The sequence below is a fragment of the Oncorhynchus keta genome, chromosome 5, assembly GCF_023373465.1.
Source record: "Oncorhynchus keta strain PuntledgeMale-10-30-2019 chromosome 5, Oket_V2, whole genome shotgun sequence".
Taxonomy (NCBI): Eukaryota; Metazoa; Chordata; class Actinopteri; order Salmoniformes; family Salmonidae; genus Oncorhynchus; species Oncorhynchus keta.
The window spans coordinates 37,777,950-37,785,184 of record NC_068425.1 but is presented as its reverse complement, the minus strand read 5'-3'; the positions used below and the strand labels follow the sequence as shown (position 1 = coordinate 37,785,184).

Here is a 7,235-nt window from a genome sequence, read left to right as displayed (position 1 = left end):
TTTTTTAGCTTTTAAACAGGGTTGGGGTCAATTAGAATGGTATGTTTAACTGTTGAACAGGGTTGGGGTCAATTAGAATAGTATTTTTTAGCTTTTAAACAGGGTTGGGGTCAATTAGAATGGTATGTTTAACTGTTGAACAGGGTTGGGGTCAATTAGAATGGTCTGTTTAGCTGTTAAACAGGGTTGCGGTCAATTAGAATGGTCTGTTTAACTGTTAAACAGGGTTGGGGTCAATTAGAATGGTATGTTTAACTGTTGAATAGAATGAATGCAATTCAGGAGGTGATTTGAATTTAAAATAAATACATTTAAACTTTTTAAAATAAATAGCTTCTACTTGTTAGTTTATTGAAAATAGATGCCCTGTCTTTATTATTGAATTGTAATTTCACTATGCAACCTGAATTCACTGCCTTCAATTCGAATTGACCACAACCCTGTTTAACAGCTAAACATACCATTCGAATTGACCACAACCCTGTTTAACAGCTAAACAGACCATTCTAATTGACCCCAACCCTGTTTAACAGCTAAACATACCATTCGAATTGACCACAACCCTGTTTAACAGCTAAACATACCATTCGAATTGACCACAACCCTGTTGTTAAGAATCTAATGGTCTTTTATCCAATGAAAAGTGAAAACATATTTTTGACTTTTTTGTTTCTCAACAAAGAGACGTCAACATAGATGTGACAGTGATACTAGTTGATGAAAGGTAAAGGAATGTTTTGTTGGTCTTTGTTGTCCCGGCAACATGTGCTAATACGTGGTCTGACTTACCTTTCCGTAGCTGTTGATGATCAAATGGTCTTAGCATGATGAAAACATCATGATCTTCACCTGAAGATCACCATCAAACGTTAACCATCAAATGGTCTTAGCATGATGAAAACATCATGATCTTCACCTGAAGATCACCATCAAAGGTTAACCATCAAATGGTCTTAGCATGATGAAAACATCATGATCTTCACCTGAAGATCACCATCAAAGGTTAATCATCAAATGGTCTTAGCATGATGAAAACATCATGATCTTCACCTGAAGATCACCATCAAAGGTTAACCATCAAATGGTCTTAGCATGATGAAAACATCATGATCTTCACCTGAAGATCACCATCAAACGTTAACCATCAAATGGTCTTAGCATGATGAAAACATCATGATCTTCACCTGAAGATCACCATCAAACGTTAACCATCAAATGGTCTTAGCATGATGAAAACATCATGATCTTCACCTGAAGATCACCATCAAACGTTAACCATCAAATGGTCTTAGCATGATGAAAACATCATGATCTTCACCTGAAGATCACCATCAAACGTTAACCATCAAATGGTCTTAGCATGATGAAAACATCATGATCTTCACCTGAAGATCACCATCAAAGGTTAACCATCAAATGGTCTTAGCATGATGAAAACATCATGATCTTCACCTGAAGATCACCATCAAAGGTTAACCATCAAATGGTCTTAGCATGATGAAAACATCATGATCTTCACCTGAAGATCACCATCAAAGGTTAACCATCAAATGGTCTTAGCATGATGAAAACATCATGATCTTCACCTGAAGATCACCATCAAAGGTTAATCATCAAATGGTCTTAGCATGATGAAAACATCATGATCTTCTCCGGACACTGATACGTGGTTAGACTGATCTTTAACTGACCTTTAAGTTAACCTTTCCATAACTGTTAACCATCAAATGGTCTTTGTTGTCCCGGAAGCTCAGTCCGCCGACATGGAGTTGAGGATCCTGGTGGTGGGGTCCAGTGGACCGTCTCAGTTCTCCCTGACCAACTCTATCCTGGGGAGGGAGGAGTTCTCCAAGGAAGTCACCAGCATCGTCCAGAGCAGGAAGAACCTGGGGGACCTGGCCGGGACGCGTGTTGCTGTGGTCAATGGACCCAACCTCTATGGGAAGCACCTGTCCCGCACCAAGATGAAGACGGAGATGAAGAGGTGGCCGTCATGTTGTTCTGTGTCATGTATTCTGTAGTGTTAACGTCTGTACCCATAAGAACAGGTGACTTTAACGTTAACATGATTGAGTCTTGCTCACAGTCGACAGAAAGTGCAGAAATGCTAAATGTAATATATTAATACTAGAGGCCATTGAGCAGACACTTTTATCCAAAGCCACTTTACAGTCATGCATGCAGACATCTCACATACGGGTGGTCCTGGGAATCTCACAATTCTGGCGTTGCAAGAGCCATGCTCTACCAACTGGGTTACAGATACAACACAATACAACACTATACAATACAACACTATACAACACTATACGATACAACACAATACAACACTATACAATACAACACAATACAACACTATACAACACTATACGATACAACACAATACAACACTATACGATACAACACAATACAACACTATACAACACTATACGATACAACACAATACAACACTATACAATACAACACAATACGATACAACACAATACAACACTATACAATACAACACAATACGATACAACACAATACAACACTATACGATACAACACAATACAACACTATACGATACAACACAATACAACACTATACGATACAACACAATACAACACTATACGATACAACACAATACAACACTATACGATACAACACAATACAACACTATACGATACAACACAATACAACACTATACGATACAACACAATACAACACTATACGATACAACACAATACAACACTATACGCTACAACACAATACAACACTATACGATACAACACAATACAACACAATACAACACTATACGATACAACACAATACAACACTATACGATACAACACAATACAACACAATACAACACTATACAATACAACACAATACAACACAGTACAACACAACACAACACAATAGAAACACAATACAACACAACACAATACAACACAACACAACACAATACAACACAACACAACACAACACAATACAACACTATACAATACAACACAATACAACACAACACAACACAATACAACACTATACAATACAACACAATACAACACAACACAACACAATACAACACAATACAACACAACACAATACAACACAATACAACACAATACAACACTATACAATACAACACAATACAACACAGTACAACACAACACAACACAATAGAAACACAATACAACACAACACAATACAACACAACACAAACACAATACAACACAACACAACACAACACAATACAACACAATACAATACAACACAATACAACACAACACAACACAATACAACACTATACAATACAACACAATACAACACAACACAACACAATACAACACAATACAACACAACACAATACAACACAATACAACACAACACAACACAATACAACACAACACAACACAATACAACACAACACAACACAACACAATACAACACAACACAATACAACACAACACAATACAACACAACACAACACAATACAATACAATACAATACAATACAATACAACACAACACAACACAACACAACACAATACAACACAACACAATACAACACAATACAATACAATACAACACAACACAACACAACACAACACAATACAACACAACACAATACAATACAATACAACACAATACAATACAACACAATACAACACAATACAACACAACACAACACAACACAACACAATACAACACAATACAATACAATACAACACAACACAATACAACACAACACAACACAATACAACACAACACAACACAACACAACACAACACAACACAATACAACACAACACAACACAACACAATACAACACAATACAACACAACACAACACAATACAACACAACACAACACAATACAATACAATACAATACAATACAACACAATACAATACAATACAACACAACACAATACATTACAATACAACACAACACAATACAACACAACACAATACATTACAATACAACACAACACAATACAATACAATACAACACAATACAATACAACACAATACAACACAACACAACACAACACAATACAATACAACACAATACAACACAATACAATACAATACAACACAACACATTACAACACAACACAATACAATACAATACAATACAATACAACACAACACATTACAATACAACACAACACAATACAATACAATACAATACAATACAACACAACACAATACAATACAATACAATACAATACAACACAACACATTACAATACAACACAACACAATACAATACATTACAACACAACACAATACAATACATTACAACACAACACAATACAACACAACACAACACATTACAACACAATACAACACAATACAATACAATACAATACAATACAACACAATACAATAAAAACATATTGTTCTTTCTTGAATGAAGTCTCTGTATAGTCTCCCTGCAGGTGGAATTGTAAGTGTTTAGGCTGCACCTTTTCAGTGAGGTGTTTTGCAGCCTTTTCATGTGATACAACACTGTAAATAACATGTGATTTTATTTAGGTGCAAGTGTCTGTCAGCCCCGGCCCTCACGCTCTGCTCATGGCCTTTGACCTGGAGCAGATCTGCCCCAACGACGTCAAGACGCCCAAGCTGATGGTGAAGCGTTTCGGTGAAGATGCACTTTCCCACACCATAGTCCTCCTGGCCTACGAGGGGGACGTAGACATTCTGGCCCTGGAGAACCGGGTCAGCACCGACTGGCACCTCCGGGAGCTCATCGAGCAGTGCGGCGGGCGCTACCACGTCTTCAACAAGAACTGGAGGGACCGTTCTCGAGACAAGGAGCTCCTCCAGAAGATTGAACGGATGCTGGCGACCCTGGGCGGGCAGCTCTACACCAGCCGCTCTTACGGGCAGGCGGAGGAGAGCGTGAGGAAGGAAGAGAGGAAGCTGCTGAAGAAGAGGGCGGCGGAGACGGAGGAGGCGTGGAGGGAGCTGGAGCAGCAGTACCGCGGGGAGGCGCTGCGCTGGCAGATGGAAGCTTACAACAACAGCGTGGGAGCAGAGATCCGGGCTAAAGCCGAGATGGACAACGGATGGTTGAGGACGTCGCTCGCCGTAGGGGCGGGGTTGGGGCTGGCACGCGGGGGCCGCCATGGGGATGGCGATGGGGGCGGTGGCGGGGCGATGGGGATGACGATAGGAGGGGCTTTCGGAGGGTTGATGGGCGGGTCGGCGGGTGGGACGGCCCAGGTAGCGATAGAACACCTGGAGGACAGAGTGGGACCCCACGCTACTAATTTCAACACTGTTTTCATCAACCGCTTCTTCAGACCACCACGTTCATGACATGGAGGAAGTGTTAATGACTGGAACCAGGACAAATACATAGGTAGTAGTTACTGGAACCTGGACATAGGTAGTAGTTACTGGAACAAATACATAGGTAGTAGTTACTGGAACCTGGACATAGGTAGTAGTTACTGGAACCAGGACAAATACATAGGTAGTAGTTACTGGAACCAGGACAAATACATAGGTAGTAGTTACTGGAACCAGGACAAATACATAGGTAGTAGTTACTGGAACCAGGACAAATACATAGGTAGTAGTTACTGGAACCAGGACAAATACATAGGTAGTAGTTACTGGAACCTGGACATAGGTAGTAGTTACTGGAACCAGGACAAATACATATGTAGTAGTTACTGGAACCAGGACAAATACATAGGTAGTAGTTACTGGAACCAGGACAAATACATAGGTAGTAGTTACTGGAACCAGGACAAATACATAGGTAGTAGTTACTGGAACCTGGACATAGGTAGTAGTTACTGGAACCTGGACACATACATAGGTAGTAGTTACTGGAACCAGGACAAATACATAGGTAGTAGTTACTGGAACCTGGACATAGGTAGTAGTTACTGGAACCTGGACACATACATAGGTAGTAGTTACTGGAACCAGGACAAATACATAGGTAGTAGTTACTGGAACCAGGACAAATACATAGGTAGTAGTTACTGGAACCAGGACAAATACATAGGTAGTAGTTACTGGAACCTGGACATAGGTAGTAGTTACTGGAACCTGGACACATACATAGGTAGTAGTTACTGGAACCAGGACAAATACATAGGTAGTAGTTACTGGAACCTGGACATAGGTAGTAGTTACTGGAACCTGGACACATACATAGGTAGTAGTTACTGGAACCAGGACAAATACATAGGTAGTAGTTACTGGAACCTGGACATAGGTAGTAGTTACTGGAACCAGGACACATACATAGGTTGTAGTTACTGGAACCAGGACAAATACATAGGTAGTAGTTACTGGAACCAGGACATAGGTAGTAGTTACTGGAACCTGGACACATACATAGGTAGTAGTTACTGGAACCAGGACAAATACATAGGTAGTAGTTACTGGAACCTGGACATAGGTAGTAGTTACTGGAACCAGGACACATACATAGGTAGTAGTTACTGGAACCAGGACACATACATAGGTAGTAGTTACTGGAACCAGGACAAATACATAGGTAGTAGTTACTGGAACCAGGACAAATACATAGGTAGTAGTTACTGGAACCAGGACAAATAAATAGGTAGTAGTTACTGGAACCAGGACACATACATAGGTAGTAGTTACTGGAACCTGGACAAATACATAGGTAGTAGTTACTGGAACCAGGACATATACATAGGTAGTAGTTACTGGAACCAGGACAAATACATAGGTAGTAGTTACTGGAACCAGGACACATACATAGGTAGTAGTTACTGGAACCTGGACAAATACATAGGTAGTAGTTACTGGAACCTGGACAAATACATAGGTAGTAGTTACTGGAACCAGGACAAATACATAGGTAGTAGTTACTGGAACCAGGACAAATACATAGGTAGTAGTTACTGGAACCAGGACATAGGTAGTAGTTACTGGAACCAGGACAAATACATAGGTAGTAGTTACTGGAACCAGGACAAATACATAGGTAGTAGTTACTGGAACCAGGACAAATACATAGGTAGTAGTTACTGGAACCAGGACAAATACATAGGTAGTAGTTACTGGAACCAGGACAAATACATAGGTAGTAGTTACTGGAACCAGGACAAATACATAGGTAGTAGTTACTGGAACCAGGACAAATACATAGGTAGTAGTTACTGGAACCAGGACAAATACATAGGTAGTAGTTACTGGAACCAGGACATAGGTAGTAGTTACTGGAACCAGGACAAATACATAGGTAGTAGTTACTGGAACCA

The 7,235-nt window shown here is 39.8% G+C and overlaps 1 long non-coding RNA gene across 6 annotated transcripts; it reads right to left on the bottom strand.

Moving 5' to 3' along the window:
• Window positions 1-5,330: 5,330 nt before the first annotated feature.
• Window positions 5,331-6,397, bottom strand: LOC127929931 (uncharacterized). 6 transcript variants are annotated; one of them, XR_008136370.1, is made up of 3 exons: window positions 6,328-6,397; window positions 5,797-5,862; window positions 5,331-5,364 (listed from the first exon to the last, which is right to left on the bottom strand). It is a non-coding gene; the product is annotated as an uncharacterized LOC127929931 (long non-coding RNA). The 6 variants fall into 6 exon arrangements; XR_008136372.1 differs by lacking the exon at window positions 6,328-6,397 and adding an exon at window positions 6,142-6,211; XR_008136374.1 differs by lacking the exon at window positions 6,328-6,397 and adding an exon at window positions 6,049-6,118.
• Window positions 6,398-7,235: the final 838 nt, after the last annotated feature.